Source organism: Megascapheus bottae, chromosome 20 (genome assembly GCF_031878675.1).
Source record: "Megascapheus bottae isolate mThoBot1 chromosome 20, mThoBot2.hap1, whole genome shotgun sequence".
NCBI lineage: Eukaryota > Metazoa > Chordata > Mammalia > Rodentia > Geomyidae > Megascapheus > Megascapheus bottae.
The window spans coordinates 19,903,285-19,921,510 of NC_143528.1; the positions used below are offsets into that span (position 1 = coordinate 19,903,285).

The following is an 18,226-nucleotide window of genomic DNA, read 5'->3' on the forward strand; positions in this document are numbered from 1 at the left end:
GGCAGTGGTGGCTTGCACCTGTAATCATAGCTATTCAGGAGGCTGAGATCTGAGGATCAAGGTTCAAAGCCAGCCCAGGCACAAAAGGACCTGATACTCTCCAATTAACCTCTAGAAAACAGGAAGTGGGGCTTGGCTCAAAGGGTAGGGTGGTAGCCTTGAGCTGAAGAGCTCAGGGACAACACACCCAGGCTCCAGGGTAGGGTGGTAAATAACCTTGAGCTGAAGAGCTCAGGGACAGTGTCCAGGCTGAGTTTAAGCCTTACAACCCCTCCCCCCCAAAAAAACAACAACAACAACAAAAAAAAAACTGGTGATACCTTATAAAACAAAACAACAACTAAAAAATAACTGGTGATACCTGGCATATTGTATATACATTAATCTGTTTACTTGAAATAGGGAAGGGAGGGGGAAAAAACAAGATGATTAGGAGGGGGCGGAGGGAGGGAAAGTGGGAGAAAAACATGGGAAGGGATATCAGTGTTCACGAAGTAATGTACCCACTACCTGATGAATATAACTATAACCCCTCTATATATCACCCTGACAATAAAAAAAATTTAGGGTTTACTTTTTAAAAGTAACAGTTATTTTATTTACTGGGACCTTGTTTTCTACTTCTCTTGAAATAAGAAACTTAAGTGTCATGAAAAGTAAATTAGATAGAATATATATGTATATTTATATGTATATGTACATATCATACTAAGATTATGACATGAATTACTACAAAACAAAGGTTTATTATAGAAAAACAATTCAACTGAATCTATTCAAAAAGAGTTTTACATTTATTCTACCTAGTGAGTAAAATATTTATCCAGTACTAGATATAGAGCATAAAAATAATTTCCTGTGGGCTGGGAATGGGGCTTAGTGGTAGAGTGCTTGCCTAGCATGCATGAAGCCTTGGATTCAATTCCTCAGTATCACATAAACAAAAAAATCTAGAAGTGGTGTTGTGGCTCAAACAGTATAGTGCCAGAACTGGCAAATGATAATAATAATAATAATAATAATAATAGTTATTATTATTTCTTCTATTTTATCTAAAATAAATGTGCTGAATTTCAAAGACTAAGATCTCCCAAGAAATAAAAATTTAAATAAATAATATCATGTTAAGGCAGACCTTTGTACAATAGCCATTCCACCTCTGCACAGAGAGAACTAATGTGTGTGCATAAACATGCATGAGTATTCCAAGTGAGTGTAGGTTTCTTTTGTTCTTGTTTATACCAGGAAACCACTATCTACAGCTTGAAAAAACTCTCACTTAAGAAAGTTGTTTAAAGGTAGATTTCTAGGTCCTTCTAAGATATTTAATTTCAAGAAGTTTGGGAACTATCTTTAGAATAAGTATTTTTTAACCAGGAATGCTAAAACACTTCTGTAATTTTAAGAGACAGAGACAGGGAGAGACTGTGGTGGTGGTGGTGGTAGTGGTGGTAAGTGATGGAGGAGGAGGAAGAGGAGGAAAGAACTGGAGTAGAGGAGGAAGGAGAACAAGAGATTTTTTAAATCAAAAAAATGTAAAAGGAAAGGGGGGAAAACTAGATGAAGGGAAGGGGTTGGGGAAGGGAGGTAGGGACAAAGGCATGAGAAGGGATATCAATGTATGTGAAGTAATGCACCTCTATCTGGAGAATATAACTGTAACCCTTCTATTAATTACATAGCAAAAGAAAAAAAACTTACTCTAATGAAAAGCAGAGCATTCATTCTAAGTAAATTGGGACAAGATCACGAGTTACTTGTAAGAGACTTCATTTAGATAACTGAAATGATAATTATAAATATTTCATTAGCAGGGCTCAGTGGCTCAATCCTAGCTACTCAGGAGGCTGAGATCTGAGGATCAAAGCCAGCCAGGGCACAAAAGGACTTGAGATTCTTATCACCAATTAACCTCTAGAAAACAGGAAGTGGGGCTTGGCTCAGGGGTAGGGTGGTAGCCTTCAGCAGAAGAGCTCAGGGACAGCGCCCTTGCTGAGTTCAAGCCCCATGACCCACAAAAAACAAAACAAGACAAAAACAACTTCATTATCCCCTGGTACTCTGAATAGTTTTCTACAAAATCCCTTCTACAATGACATTAACAAACCACTAATCACCTTTTTTAAAAAGCAAAAAAAAAAATCAGTTCAATTAATAACTAGATTTAAATACAGTGCTTGAAATAAAAAATGTACAATTTCTGTAAAGATCCATACTGTATATACTTGGGTGGATAAAGCTTACAGAAGTCAACATGGAGGCTGTCAAAAACTAAAAAAAGAACTACTTTAAGGAATCAAAGTCAGAATACAGTAAGAGATATTTGCACATTTCATGGCACTATTTACAACAGTCAACAGATAGCACACCTCCACCCTACCTATCCCCTAGTCTCTCCTGTTCTCTGTGATTTCATAATATAAACAAGCTAACCTTCCCTCTGGAGTGAATTCCTTCAATCCAAAGTGGATTAAGTAGAACAATACAAAATAGAGCAGATCACAGCAACACAAGGCCTTGACTTCTTCAGTAGCTCTCATCCCATCTCCATTACACTTCAGTCACCCATCCCCATAGGAGAGCACCAGACAGGAAACCTCCAATCTATCTGACCCTTTTCTCTAGACTCTCAACTCCTTCCTGGCCTTTTGCTCTGACCTCTGTCCATCAGGCAATGCCCAAAGCTATCTGCTATTCACAGGCCTGTCACCTTTAGTAAATCACTTAACATTTTTAAACCAGCTTCCTAATTCATAAAGTGGGAATAATAGTGACTATTTCATGAAACAATGGCTAGGATTAAATAAGTATATAAAGTACATAGTATGTACTACAGACTAATTATATTTTTCTGTTATTCCATCCAAAGACTTGTTTCCAAACCTTTTTCTTTAAAATCATACTCTGGGCTATGTCATCCTCCGCACTGTAACCATTAATTTTGCCTTGCATTTTCAAAGATACCCAGCTTGCAGTATCCAGAAGTTTTTTTGTTGGTGATGGTAGTGACTGTGAACTCAAGGCTAGGAAGCTGTCCCTGAGCTCTTCTGCTCAAAGCTAATACTCTACTACTTTTAGTCACAGCACCACTTCCCCATTTTCTGGTGGTTAACTTCACATAAGAGTCTCATAAGACTTTCCTGCCCAAGCTGGCTTTGAATCTCAATCCTTAGATCTCAGGTTCCTGAGTAGGTAAGATTAGAGGTGTGATCCACGGGTGTCCAGCTTTGTCTTAGAGGTTTTGGGGCTCTTCTTCTCTCTCTCCCATCAAATGACAACATAAGAACTGCTGTAATACACATACCACTCTAAAAGCTGCCTCTCTCCTCTCCTTTGCGGCCAAGCCTCCACACGTTGTCTCTGCTTCCTCACCTCTCTCCTCTCCTTTGCGGCCAAGCCTCCACACGTTGTCTCTGCTTCCTCACCTTCTACTCACTATTCAATGTAAGAGCATGTTATTTCAGCCTCCAACTCCATACTCACCTCTCCACCCTCAGCCCCAAACAATGCTGGCATGGGTCTACAAAGGCTCTAAGTTGCCAATTCCAGGGGCTGCCATTCAAGCCTCCTTCTCGTCCGGATCTAGGCTCTGACACTGCTGACCATTTACTCCATTTCTATTGTGCTTCTCCAAGCTTTCTTTACTACAAAGTTTCTAAATGTTCATTCTGTCACTCTTCCAAGGGCTGTTCTTTCCTTTCCTACCCTTTGACTCATTACTATTTCATTGTAAGACTACTGGGCATACTGACTACCAAAAGCAAATCTATTTCTGCAGATTTGCTTACCAAATGAGCTGAAAGCTAGTCATATTCATAATATCTCCAAATCTACATGGTCAAATTTACCTGTCCTCCTCTTCTGCCATGCCAAACTTATGCACGTGGCACTTGTATCTATTTGATTAAATTAGAATTTTCCTTCTTTTCCCCTCAATAAATGTTTATTGGCAGAAATGAATATGGTAAAGCTGACTATATGGAAGGTCAACTGGGTCACATAGCTAACAATTTAAAATAAGTGCATACCAAGTCACACAGCTATGCCACACAAAGGTAAACTGAGGAACAGCAAGCAGTTTAATTCAAAAATGAGGAACTAGAAGTGCTAAAGGCTAACAAGGAAGCTTAGCATTTGCTTGGGTAAAGTGTTCATTTGTTTTGACTCCACAGTCTCCTCCTCAGATGCAGTCATCTGAGAGCCCAAAAGTTTACCTGACTTACAGGGGAGAACGGCCTATTCAGAGGGCAGTTTGGAGAAATGGTATTGATACTAGATTGATAAATGGCATTGATACATGTTCCCCATTTGAATCCTTCCTTACTCAGAGCCTATTCTACCTCTGCATTATGTGTTATTTCTTAATAATAATAAATCTTATTATTTTAAGAAAAAATATGATGTGCTGGGTTAAACCAGTATCTTTGATGTGGGATTTCTCAGTATCTTAATACAATACTGCACTCTTTAAAGCTCCGGAATTTTTTTTTCAAACTTGTGACAGGCCTCCAAACTTATCCCTTTTTTTCTTTGTTTTGCAGTGGACTTAAAATCATTTCAATTAAGCATTAATTCCAGGAAATGGAAACAAAAGTATTTTATTTTCTTTTTGTCTATTTCTATATCTTTGGGAGATAAAGGGAAGTACAGAAGTAGAGGGACAAAGGGTGAACAAATACAGCAATGGTACTCATTGGACACTCTACTGAAATGAACCTATATAACTTGTGAGTGGGGTAAAAGGAAGAGAGCAAAAAGAAGGGGTGATGTTTTTCAAAAAGACTATAAGTGTTATAATAACACTTTTTTTTTTCAGTTATAGGGTTTGAACTCTAGGCCTAGGTACTGTTCCTGAACTCTTCAAACTCAAGGTTAGTGCTCTACCACTTGAGCCACAGTACCACTTTCTGGTTTTCTGGTGGTTAACTGGAGATAAGAGTCTCATGGACGTTTGTGCCCAGGCTGGTTTTGAACCACAATCCTCAGATTCAGCCTCCCTGAGTAGCTAAGATTACAGGTGTGAGTCACTGCTGCCCAGCAATTAATTTTTTTTAATAACTCAATCCTCAGTGTGATTATATATGACAGTTAAACTTAACAGTAGTTCCACAACAAAAATTGGCTTGCCTTGAGAAAGAAAGAAAGAAAGAAAGAAAGAAAGAAAGAAAGAAAGAAAGAAAGAAAGAGAGAGAGAGAGGGAGGAAGAAGGAGGGAGGGAGGGAGGGAGGGAGAGAGGGAGGGAAGGAAGGAAGAAGGTAGAGAGGAAGGAAAAAGGTAGAGAGGAAGGGAGGAAAGGGCAGAAGGAAAAAACAATTAAGCATTAATGGATGATAGTCCAGAAACTCTGAGAAGAGATCAAATAGTGTGACCTGTGAGAGACTTGTGATATAGGACAGTGATGACAGACAAATATAGGCATACAGGGAACCATTGACATTCTAGGGGGTTCTCACAATGCTAGGTCGACTTTCACATCTTAAGTCAACACAAGTGATATTTTAACAGATTTCCTAGAATTCTGTATTAAAAGATATTCTCTAGTCCTTACCCAGATACAGCAGGAAAATAAAAACAAAACATCCTTCCTTGACTAATTCAGGATTGACAATGAGCACAGAAGAAGCAAATATATTATTTAAGTTCATACTGAGATCTGCATATTAATTCCTACACAAGCCTAAGAACCATCCTAAAGATTTCCTAAAAATAAATCTGAATCATGTTAGACTAACTTTTGCTAGTCAAAAAGGTACTAAAGTAGGTAGGTGTGTAGGCTCCAGAGAGGAGGGACTGAAGTTTAACTCATAGTTCTTCTCTACTTGTTTCATAGCTGAGGCACATTTGGCCTTTTGAAACCTTAGTTTTTCCATCTGTGAAATGAGAAATTCAGTCTCCATATTACATAACAAGATAAAAATTAAATTGGACAATGTGTATGTGCACTTACCAACTGCAAGCACAATGAATATAATGTTTAGCTATACTAATTACTAAGGCATTTGCTTTAAGGCGCTCACATTGCAACTCCTATAGTACATGCATCTGTCTGCTATATTCACAATGATGGACTACAACAGGAGTGAAGAACACGTAGACACCAGCCATGTACAATCCTTGAGATCAATGGCAGGACAGGCAGGTATACTTCTCACCTGCTTCTCGTCAGTGGCTCATGACTATGTGCTTATATTGATCATTTGAACAGCTGGAAAATTGTGTTAAAAATATCCAAATGTCCCTTGTCAGAAAAAAAGGCTCCCCACGCCTGGTTTAGAATGATATAAATTAAACTAAGACTATAGAAATATTTCCTGAATCTATCAACAGTGCTTAATATATACTACAAGCAAATGGAAAGTACCTCATAAGCCAATGTGACAAAGCTTCTATTGGCTGAAGATGGGATAACATAAGCTTCAAGAAAGATAACAAACATGCCATGATTATGCCTAACTGTAATCCTAGCTCTCGGAAGGCTGAGGAAGGATGATGTCATATTCAAGGGCAGCTACATATTTCAAAAGAAAAAAGATAACCCACCATTTTAAAATTTTTATTTATTTATTTTTTTGTCTGTCAAAGGGCTTGAACTCTGGGCCTGGGCATACGCTAGCACTCCACCACTTTGAGCCACAGCACCATGTCTGGTTTTGTAGTGGTTAATTGGAGATAAAAGTCCCACACACTTTTGTGCCTTGACTGGCTTTGAGCCCCAACATTCAGATCTCAGCCTCCCAAGCAGCTAGGATTAGTGGCATGAGCCACTGACACCCAGCTAACCATCATATTTTTAAGTCTAGGAATTTTTAATAATATTTAACATACACACTAAATCAGATCATCAGAGGATGATAGGGTACTAACACATTATCTTGGAAACATTTTTTTCACTTTTCTACCTGAACTGACCGCTATGAAATTAAATAATAGGTGGTGGAAAGAGCTTTTCTTTTAAAATTATTTATACCAGTAATTGAAAAATAGGCTAGGTGCCTAGTGGCTCACAACTGTAATCTTACCTGATTAGGAGTCTGAGATCTTAGGATTGTGGTTCAAAGCTAGCCTGGACAGAAAAGTCCCTGAGACTTTAAACTCCAATTAACCACTAAAAACAAAGAAAATAAAAAAGAAGAAACCAGAAGTGGCCCTGTGGTTCAAGTGGTAGAGCACCATAGCTTTGAGTAAGAAAGCTAAAAGGCAGCACAGCCCTTCAGTTCAAACCCTCCTCCCATTCATAAAAAAGAACATAGTATGAGGGTTTGACTCAAAAAGACAAAAGATAAGCAGTTATGGGAAGACAGTAGTACTTTGGGAGGAAATGAACTTTTTGTTGTTGTTTTTATCTTCTTGATCAAGGAAATGAACTTTTAAAAAGACTGGCTGTGGTGGCATAGTACAGAAACCTCCCTTCCATATGCCTCAGGAAATAAGAATGAACACAACTGAGCTTATTATAGAATTGTGGAGGAGGTGACAAGGGGAAGCAGTAGGGTGTGCAAGGGTATGAGTTCCTGTAGGAACAGACAGGAGTAAATATCTGCACAATTTTAGTTACTATTACTTTGTGCAAGCTCACTAAGGCATGCAGACATGAAGAAACTCATTTCTTTTATTTAAATTTACAAATTAAAATGTGTAAACTAATTTCTCAAAAATGCATATAATCAATGTTAAAGTATGAAGTTTTAAAAATAGATCCTAGCAGCCTAAACAAGCTTATACACAATGTATTTTTTCACACTTTGGACCCAGAGACATTTTACTTTAAGTTTTACTTATTTTTCTTTATATCACCTTGTGACTATTCGTGCATGGAAACTTCAGGATGACAAGTTCACTAGGACCAGCAGCCGATAAACGCAAGTTCCCCTCAGGAACAGACGCATGCCAAGTTCATAGCTACCTTCTCCCAAAGCCACATATGGGCTAAGAAGCCTAACAAAATATGCTCTAATTCATGAGTTTTATAGGAGCATACCCCAGGACTAAAGCTGGATGTGGCTTGGACCTAACCCTGGCTCTAAGGGTATCCAGGAGATACCCCTGGAAAAAGGTAACAACTTATCCTTGCCTTCCTCATTCAACCAATCAACACTAGATAAAAAGATGACCTAATAGTAAAGGGCAAGTGCTAAGTTTGCTTTTTTCCTCTTGCATAAGAAAGTTGTGACTTTAAAACAAAAATCAAGTTTTGTGCAATCACTTGAGTATTAATAGCCTTTCCCAGAAACTACCATGTCTGAGCCCTCAGCAGCAAACTTGCTGAGTTGCCATTTTAGTACAATTGTCTGTACTATTTTGACTATAAAGCATACATTTAAAAAAAAAATTCTAGGATATTTCTTATCCCCAAAATAATACCATTTGGAAATGAAACCAGATATTTTTAAGCTGGCAACATCAATTACCAATGTGACATCTTGATATACTCCTTTAACAAAACTAGCTTACGATTCAAGAGAAGTAGAAATAAAACTTGCCAGAATTAAGGCTCAAAGTATAATGTTCACATCTTAAGACTTCAGTCTTTCTATTAATGAATAGGGCTTTGGGTTTGGGACTGAATGTATTGGTTAGAAGGAATAGGACACTGCACAATTCTGTTGAACCTGTTTGTAATGACAACCCGTGATATCTAACATCAAAAAAAAAAAAAAAGTCAATTACTCTTGGATGTACTGCTTCTTGTTTCCAGCCAAGCAACTCCAGACTCACTTTTTATTTCATCATAGCAGCTATATAGTAATTCTCCCTTTAAGTACATTTCCATTTCACTAAAACTAGTTCTGAAGTTACTGCTCTCATACCATTCTCATGCACAGAAAATATCAACAGCTGCCATGCATGGAATAGTTCTTATGTCATTTGAGGACTGCCACAATCTGGCCAAAGGGCAACTCAAATCTCAAATGGTCCATTTACTCTCTCTAAACCAGTTCTCCAGATTCTTTTAACAAAGTATAAGTGTGTATGTGTGTGTGTGTGTGTGTGTGTGTATTGCTTTCTTTACTCAATTTTGCTAACTTCAAGCACACATTCTTTATTTCCTAGAATACATTTCTGATTGGCATTTTTTTAATATTCCATGTAGTATTTCTTCCTACTTTGAAGTTATTACTATTCATATATAACTTAATCTTATGTTTATCAATGCTCCCAACAAGAATCAAGAGAAAATAATTTCCCTTATGTGTAATCGCTTTTCACAAGTCAAGATATATTAAAAATATGTCCTCTTGAATACATATTTGCATTTGTTTGTGCATGTGTAAATATTCTACAGTGGCTATTATTTTGACTGCATATAGGAAGAGTTTCCATTATATTTTGATTTTTACCACTTAGGTAATTACATTAAATACAAATTTAGTTAATAATTAAAAATAGTATGAGTTTAAAGCTCTTGTGCCACAAAAGAACTAGGTAAGAGTCTATAACATTAAGGTTTTTTGAAAATCCATCTTCCTCAAAAATAGGTGCCAGAAGCTCATGCCTGGGATCCTAGCTTCTCAGGAGGCTGCCAGCCCAGGAACTAAAGACAGTGAGACTTATTGCCAATTAACCACTAGAAAAGCAGAAGTGGCTTGGTGGCTCAGGGGGTAGGATAGTAGCCTTGAGCTGAAGAGCTCAGGGACAACTCCCAAGCCCAGGGTAGGGTGGTAGTCTTGAGCTGAAGAGCTCAGAGACCCAGGCCCAGAGTCCAACCTTCATGACAAACCAAAAAAAAAAAAAAGGCTCAGTTCTGAGGATTCAGGTTAGAAGCCAGCCTGGACAGAAAAGTAAATGAAACTTTTATCTCTAGTTAATCAGCAAAAACTGAAAGTAGCCCTATGGCTCAAATGGTAAAGGGCTAGCCTTGAGGAAAATAGCTAAATGACAGAGTCCAGGCTTATGTTCAAGTCCCAGTAAAAAGTATCCCAAATTTTCCCCATTGTCCATTTTGACTAAATCCCCAAGCTAAAATGCAAACAAATATTCTAAAGACAGCAAATGTACAAAGCCATTATTCATTAGTAATCATCCAGGATTAGTCTATCACATTAGCATAACAAAACCACAAAGAGGTTTTGGTCTCCCTAATTCCTGTGTCTTTTCCTTTCCCTCTCAAGTAACTACATTAAATTTATTTTACTCAAAGAACATTTGTATTGGTCAATGAACCCATTTAGGAATTCTAGATGTTCAACCCAAGCCAACTAGAATGGTGGATAGCTGCATGAATGTTTTTACTGTCTCTATAAACATCTGCCTTCTAATTCAGCCTTCTCAATTACACTAATCGACTCTGCCTGAGAGGAAGGACAGGGAATATTCGTGTTCACCTTGGAACCTCCCCAACACCACACACTGTGCCAGGCACTTATTAAAAATAATTAATCAAGCTCTTAATATTACCCATGACAAGGCACTGACTCTTCCCTAGGAAACTAGTGAAATGGCAAATCTGAACAAGTCTCATTAAAATCAGCTTACTCAGGATGGCGGTGTGGTTCAAGAGGTAGGACATCTGCCTAGCAACATAAAGCCCAAAATTCGAAGCCTAGTAGTATCACTACCAAAAATAAAATAAAATCTACCTATTGATCACATACTATCTACCTGTTATGTAGTGAGAAATTAAGGAGATCAGGATGGATGGATGGATGGATGGATGGATGGATGGATAGATGGATAGACAGCATATATGATGTATCAGAATACATATCAGATATGTATATATATATATATCACAGGTATTTGGCAGATACTCATTAAATGCTTATTAATCAGAGTTGATGAACTTCTTGAACTCTTCTATTTGGCTGAACTTTGAAGTCTTTCATTAATGTTTTCTTCATATGGTCATTACCTTTAGTTTTCTATATACTATTAACTACCTAACTCTTGTAGACTTTGTTGTTTGACCTGCCCAGTTCCCATAAATGGCTTGTTTATTTATGAAGAGCAAATCAAGAAGTACTTAAAGTAAAAAAGTTACATATTTGAGGTAATGGATATTAATCCACTTTCTAATTATTCTACTTGTGTTCATAACTTGTACATGATACAGCCTATATTTATACACAATTATAAATTAATTTACAAAAAAAAAGTATCTGGTGAGGCATAGACTTTTCCAGAGAAAAAGTTGAAAAAGAAGTTATTCTCTCTTTTCCTTCTTATCTTCAAGATGTGAACAGTGTTTCTTCATATTCCAATATGAGATGGACTTGCCATTCTCATAATGATTAAGGAAAAAAACAAGATTTCCTCACAGAAATGGAAGGACAAAGGGTGAACAACTGCACATACACCAGTGGTACTCACTAGACTCCATGCTGAAAATGATCTACATAATTTGTGGTTGAGGACAGGAAAAACTGAGAGAAAGTGAGGGACGGGATGACACTACCTCAAAATAAAATTATACTCATTACCTAACTTATGTAACTGCAACCCTTCTGTATATCACCCTTATAATAACAATTTAAAAATAAAAAATAAAACATTTGAGTTAGGAGTTTGGTCTAGTGGTAGAGTGCTTGCCTAACACACATGAAACCCTGGGTTCGATTCCTCGGTACCACACACACAGAAAAAGCCAGAAGTAGTGCTGTGGCTCAAATGGTAAAGTACTAGCCTTAAGAAAGCCCAGGGACAGTGCTCAGGCCCTACGTTCAAGCCCTGGGTCTGGCCAAAAAAAAAAAAAATCAGATTAATAAATAAAACTGTTCCTTCCCATAGTTTTTCTCTATTCCCAGTTGGATCAAGTGCTAGAGTCAAGCACCTGTGACCAATGAGTCTAAGGTTCAGATCCAATAAGTGGCCTACCAGAATACTAAACTATCAAATAACCTGGGACTAGAAACACTATGACAAGCTAAGTTAAACCAACTACCACATTACACTAGGAACAAGCTCTGCGTGACTTGACACAAAATCCACATTTTTCTAAAGAGGGACTCAGATATCAATTATGAAGAGTTTGGCATCAACTTTCCTCATCTTATTCAAAAGCTCTCTAGACTGAAAATATCATATATAGCATATGTTTAAGATGAAACTTCTATCTGGGATAACTTTTTTTATTATTTTTTATTGTAATTAATAAAAGGGTTACATGATATTTGCGAGATAGAAGGTGCATTAATTCACATACACTGATACCCTTTCACATGTCTTGGTACCCATTACCCTCTCCCCCACCCCCCACCCGTCTTGGTTTTCCCCCCTTCCCTATCAATTTTCAAATAACCAAATACAAATAAATTCAATATATCAGATAACAAAGTGAGATACTGTAACAATATGAGATACCCAAGGGACAGCAAAGGAGATGAGAGATAACATAGTACATTAAGGACAACAATCATTCGTTATATGGCTTTTGTTTCAATATCCTGGAGGTCCTTCCAATTAGCTTCATACTATATGGCCTTATGTATCAAGGTTTTGCTCTATTGCAGATCTCTGCTAGTAGAGCCCAAGGTTTCTACTGATTATGACAAATGAGGGAAACCATTGATCCTAAGTTCCTTTGAGTCTGGCTTACTTCACTTAATATGATTTTTTCTAAGTCTTTTATCTGGGATAACTTTTAACTACTTAATCAGTATTGGTTCTCAAGTAAAATCAAAGCCTTGATATACAGGAGAAGTCCAAGAGATACTAGGATTCTTTTGGAAGAAAAAAGTACTAGTTTAGTGATAACAAAAACAAAATGACAACAACAAAAAACATCTCTCCCCCTAGTATCATCAGCACTTGAGCTTTCAGCTCCCATTAGATACAAAGGATAATAGTCTATTATAGGTCTTAACTACATGAAATGTACCACTGATAACTATACTTTGATGCATTCATATAGATATATACACATATACATATTCATATATATACATATATATATATATATATATTGCCAGTCCTGGACTTGAGCTCAAGGCCTGAACACTGTCCCTGGGGTGTCTCAAGGCTAGGACACTACCACTTGAGCCACAGCATCACTTCTTTTGCTATCTATGTGGTACTGAGGAATCAAACCTGATCTTTGTTCATCCCAGGCAAGGACTCTACCACTAGGCCAAGCTACCAACTCGGAAAATATTTTTTTGTCCCTCTAAATTTAGACTTCTCTAATTGCCCACTTTTAACAGTATATGCATTGTTCTTTCCACATAAGAATTTAAAAAAAAAACTGTGAAAAAAAGAATAGAAAGATACCAGTGTCTACCATATTGAACTCAGACAAGAATTTAAAATGCACTGTTTATAAGAGTAGAACAGTTTTCCAGTCATGAAGTCTTTCTTCTAGCTTGCATAGATGGTGCACACCTGTAATCCCAGCTATTTAGAAAGCAAAGACAGGATGATTGCAGTTTGAGGCCACCCTCAGGGGGGGAAAAAAAAGCCCAGCCAGGCGCCGGGACTAATGCCTGTAATTCTAGCTACTCAGGAGGATGAGATCTGAGGATTGCAGTTCAAAGCTAGCCCAGGCATTAAAGATTATGAGACTCTTATCGCCAATTAATCACTAGAAAATGGCAAGTGGGGCTGTGGCTCCAGGGTAAGGGTGGTATCCTTCAGCTGCAGAGCTCAGGGACAGTGCCCAGGCCCAGAGTTCAAGCCCCATGACCCACAATAAAAGGAAAAACAAAACAAAAGCCATCTCAAGCAAAACAAGCCCATGGTGCTAGACTGTAATCAAAGCTAAGAAGGAGATACATGTAGGAAGAGCTCCATCTGAGGTCAACTGGTACAAAAACACAAAGACCCTATTTTAAAAATAAATAAGCCCTCATTCCCAAAAAAAGGGCTGGACACATGGCTCCATGTACTCTAGTACTTTCCTAGCAAGCATCAATCCAGTGTGAAAAACCCAGCACCAAAAAAAAAAAAAAAGAAAGAAAGAAAGAAAGGAAGAGGATTCTTTCCTTCCCCTTAAATTAAAATTTCTAGTGAAAGAGTCAGGTATCCCAAGAAGTTCCATTTGGCTCACTGTTTAACAGACTCCTCCACATATGTTAGATGACCCATTTGGTCCAGTTCCTACCCCCCACAGAACAGATACTTTATACTACACCACATGTTTATGCTTCTCCTCCTTCCATTCATAAAGAATATTTCTAAAACAAATTATTACAAATACAGAAAGCTATTAGCTTGCATAAATAGCACTAATGCCAAAAGGAAAACCGAATTTTATGTGAATAATATGCATTTCAATGCTAAGTAATGCACAGCTTTGAAAGTAATTTCCTAATTACTTATTTTCTTATTTAAAGATATTAGAGAAATTCAAGTTTAAAAGGCACAATCAATTGTCATTTGCCTTAGGGCATATTTAACCCCTTCTATTATTTGACATCTTCAGGTAGTACACCTGATTGTATCTGCTGCTTGTTTTCTGTCACTTTATAAGTATTTTTTCTAATTGCTTTAGAGAGCCATATCTCTAGATGGCAATCCATATTGTACCCGCAGAGTTAAATCTAGCAAATGAACCAGTAGATTTGGAGGAGTATGTTTTGCAGAAAACAGTGGTAACCCAAAACATGAGGCTTCCAGGCCCTCAGAAGTGGACCTAAATACTGTGCCTTTCACACTTACCTCACCATTTAAACTTCTGTCCTTGCCTACAAATCATTCTTGATCACTATTTCTGAAGTATTTATCACTATAATAAGGCCATTTACTTATTTAATGATTTATTTATTTAGTCTGGTGTCACACAGGAATATATTCTCCAGAAAATAGTAAAACTGAATTTTGATTCAATCTCAGCTTCCACAACACTGAGGAATATGGTTCATACAAGATGCTGAATAAATATGTACTGAATGAATAATGACTTCTTGCGATATTTATAAATCGGTACATCTTTTGTACGTCTTTTGTAGATCTATTTGCTCACCAACTCTTGCTGAATTAGAAAAGAAAACCGTTACCAGTAAGGTTTTCAGAGAAATGAACATGACTTATGCTTGAGATTACTAAAGTGTTCCTTTTTTCCTTAATACCACAAATCGATAGATTTACCAACTGTGGTGCCTGCCTACCTACAATCCTTCAGTCTTGATCTCAACACCATTCTGAACTGACACACTGGGATGCTTTTTTATTTTTTTTAAACAAACGAGTAAACAGCTAAAATCGTAAGTACAAACCCTCGGAGGAATTTCAGGTCATCTCACAAACATTCTTAGCAAGGTAAGCCACTGCCGTATACCTGTCTCCAAAGTACTTGGTCTTTTTTAGTTTCATGACAGGGTCACTGGGTTAAGCCACAATAGAGCGCTATGAGAAAGGAAGCAGGAAGGTAGAGAAAGTTTGATACTGAAGAAGGTAAAAAAAAAAAAAAAAAAAAAAGGCTCACTTAAAATAGTTATTTTCTACATTCTCTAACCACCTCCCTGATGTCCCAGACCTGGCTGAGGCCAGCTTTTCTTTCTTTGCAAACTACAGTGTTTTCTGGGGTTCAATTTTTTTAAATCAGACATCATGGAGGGCTGCATGACTACTACTACTTACCAACATGGAGGAAGACGACCCGGTGTGGCAGGTAACCTAAGTTTCCCGGTCTGTAAACGATCAGAAAGTTCTCTCTCACCGAGAACCGCTGGCAGAACCCAATCCGACCGCGGGTGCAGGGCGCGGTGCCTGGGTGCGGGGAGTGTGGTGTCCCCCAGTTCCCAGGCACCGCGCCCTCCGCGCGGCGACACCGCACGTTGGGCTTCGGCCATCCAGGCTGAGGCTGTGGAGCCCAGTGCCTGTCGGCAAAGCCCGGGGAGCCCAGAGCCCGGCCGCGTGGGGCGTCGCTCTCACCCCGTCCCCAGCCCGGCCGGCGGTTCTCCGGCTCCGGGGGCGAAGAAGGCCACGCCGCGGGCGACAGGGGTCTCCGAGCACGGGCGGCTCGCGCCGGAGGCGGGAAGGGAGGCCGCGGGGCAGCCAAGACCGGTACTCACCCCCAGCGGGCGGCGGGCGGCAGGGGCCACTCGGCTCCAAGCGGCGACGAAGTTGGGCTGCGGGGCGCGCAGGCTCCAGCAGACCAGGGCGCAGAGGGTCCCCAGCAGGAGGGCGGCCACGGCGCAGCTCAGGTACAGGCAGAGGCGGAGCAGGACCGTGCACGGCCCCGCGCCTCCCGCCGCCTGCCAACAGCCGGGTTCCAGGAAGGAGAAGACCACGGCGGCGAGAACGGGCAGGACCACCGGCACCCACCGGCTCCAGCTCCGCGGGCCCCGAGGCGCCGGCGCCGCCGCCGCCGCCGCCCGCTCGCTCCCCTCAGACTCCCTCCGCAGCCGGCCCTCGGAGCCTGGGGCGGGACGGCCTCGCACGCCTGCGGCCGGCGCGGGGTCGAGGCCGGCGCCGCTGCTGTCGGTGGCATCGGGGTGCATGCTGCTGCCTGGGCCGCTAAGGACAGGCACATCTCCCGCCCCGCTGCTCCCCGGCGCTGCCCTGGACGGTGGCCTCTGCGCGGCGCCTCCTGGCCTCGCCGCTCCCGCCGCCGCGCCGGAGGCACAGGGAGCCCGCGCTCATGCCCTGGCCGGCGGCCCTCCGAGGAAACCGCTCTACCACAGACGCCGCCGAAGCCCTTCCCGGCGCCCGCTCAGCCCCGCCCGCCGGGGCCGGGCCCGCAGCTGCCGGACCGGGCGCGCCCAGGTAGCGGGACGGTGTTGTGACTGAAGCCCGCGAGGCCTGACGCGGGCGGGGCGGGGGCGGGGGCGGGCCCGAGCGGCGGGAGGGGGAGGGGGTCTCGCGGGCCGCTGAGTGACAGCGGGGTGGGGCCGCCGGGCCTCCCACCCACGGCGCGGGGGCGGGCCTCGGAGGAGGGGGCGCGACCAATCGCAGCGCGCCCTGCTCTTTCCCGCGCTCCCCCTCCTGGCCACTCGGCCCGGACCGCGTCAGTTGGTGGAAATTTTTGCTGCAGGTGTCAGGGTTGTCATTCTCTGACTCGCCACCGGCTCCCTACCCACCTACCGGCCTCACTTCTCTTAGCCTTGGGTCCAGATCGTCCCGCAACCCCGCGTACAACCTACTTCCTATTGTTTGCTCCGTTTGGATCACACTGGTGCCAGTCCTGAGCCTCACGTTAAATAACAGTTTGTCACTAATACGCTCTCTCCTTTCCCACTCAACCGCCTTCGGAGAGGAATCAGACAAATATGAAGATTTGTTTGATCTAGTTAGGAAAAAGGCCGGAAGAATTCCGCCTGGTGCCGGAGCGGGTACACAGCTGCCATAATCACTTCGGCTCTAATTCTGTGTTTTTTTCTTGCCAACTGTTCGATATACATGCTGTTACCACGCAAACGAGAGTGGTCCAAATGATGTTTAGAGTACATATTTGTCTCTTATTACAGTCCCAGCTGGTAGGACACAGATGATGCCTGCCAAGATAGATGTCAATATGCTGCATCAACACTGGCAATTCACTACACTGCTAGGGCTAGTAAAGCAGCAAATGTCTTTGATGGATAATGGAATAGAAGCCTGAAGAGGAGTGAAAGAGTCGCGTAAACTCATTAGGAATGGAAACAGGAGGAAAGGTAAGTTAGAAATAATGAGGAACTGTCTTCATGCTTCCTTAATGAAGAATTTCAACATCGGTTTCCAGTAAGTGTATTTATGGTCTGATTTGGGGGGAGCACATGAGAAAAAATAAGTATTAAAATTGCATTTTCAGATACTGTGACTACACTGTGTTTTTCAATAAGGAATAATTCCAGTTGTGAATTACTGTCACTTCAGCAAGCAAAACATTCAAAGTTCATATGAAGTATTTATTGTTTAAAAACAAAAGTATTACCCAGGAGGTTGTTATGCAAAAGAAAAGACTATGGCACCATTATATCCTGCTGACCTACATATTCATTCCAGGCCTTCATAATAAATTTTTCTGAAATGGATTGCAAGTGGGAAAAAAGATCTAAAAATGATCTCTAACATGTAATACTAACAATATGGCATACAAGTAGTTATTCTATGTATTTGTATACTAAATATATTTACATTTTCCATTTTTATAAAGCTTTTTGTACATTTACCACCATAATATAATACTTATGAAAAACCATGATTGTCATCTTATAGTTCAGAGAAAAAAATGTTTAAATCCATGAGCTACATGGATGCTTTAGAATGTTTAGCATTTTTAACAAGTGCCAAGTGGTTGTAAGTTGAACCAGTAAGGGGAAAATTGATCTGATGCTTACTGCCATCCCAGGTCTATAACTTATAAGAGCCTAAT

At 40.5% G+C, this 18,226-nt stretch overlaps 1 protein-coding gene across 2 annotated transcripts in view; it reads right to left on the bottom strand.

The window, feature by feature from the left end:
• The window catches only part of Snx25 (sorting nexin 25), a 111,908-nt gene extending 95,701 nt beyond the window's left edge, over positions 1-16,207 (bottom strand). Inside the window, exon 1 of one of the 2 annotated variants that reach the window (XM_090354127.1) lies at positions 15,945-16,207. The gene's annotated coding sequence lies outside the window, so the exon portion shown is untranslated. The remainder of the gene's footprint in view (positions 1-15,944) is intronic. The other variant, XM_090354126.1, reaches the window with a different exon arrangement.
• Positions 16,208-18,226: the final 2,019 nt, after the last annotated feature.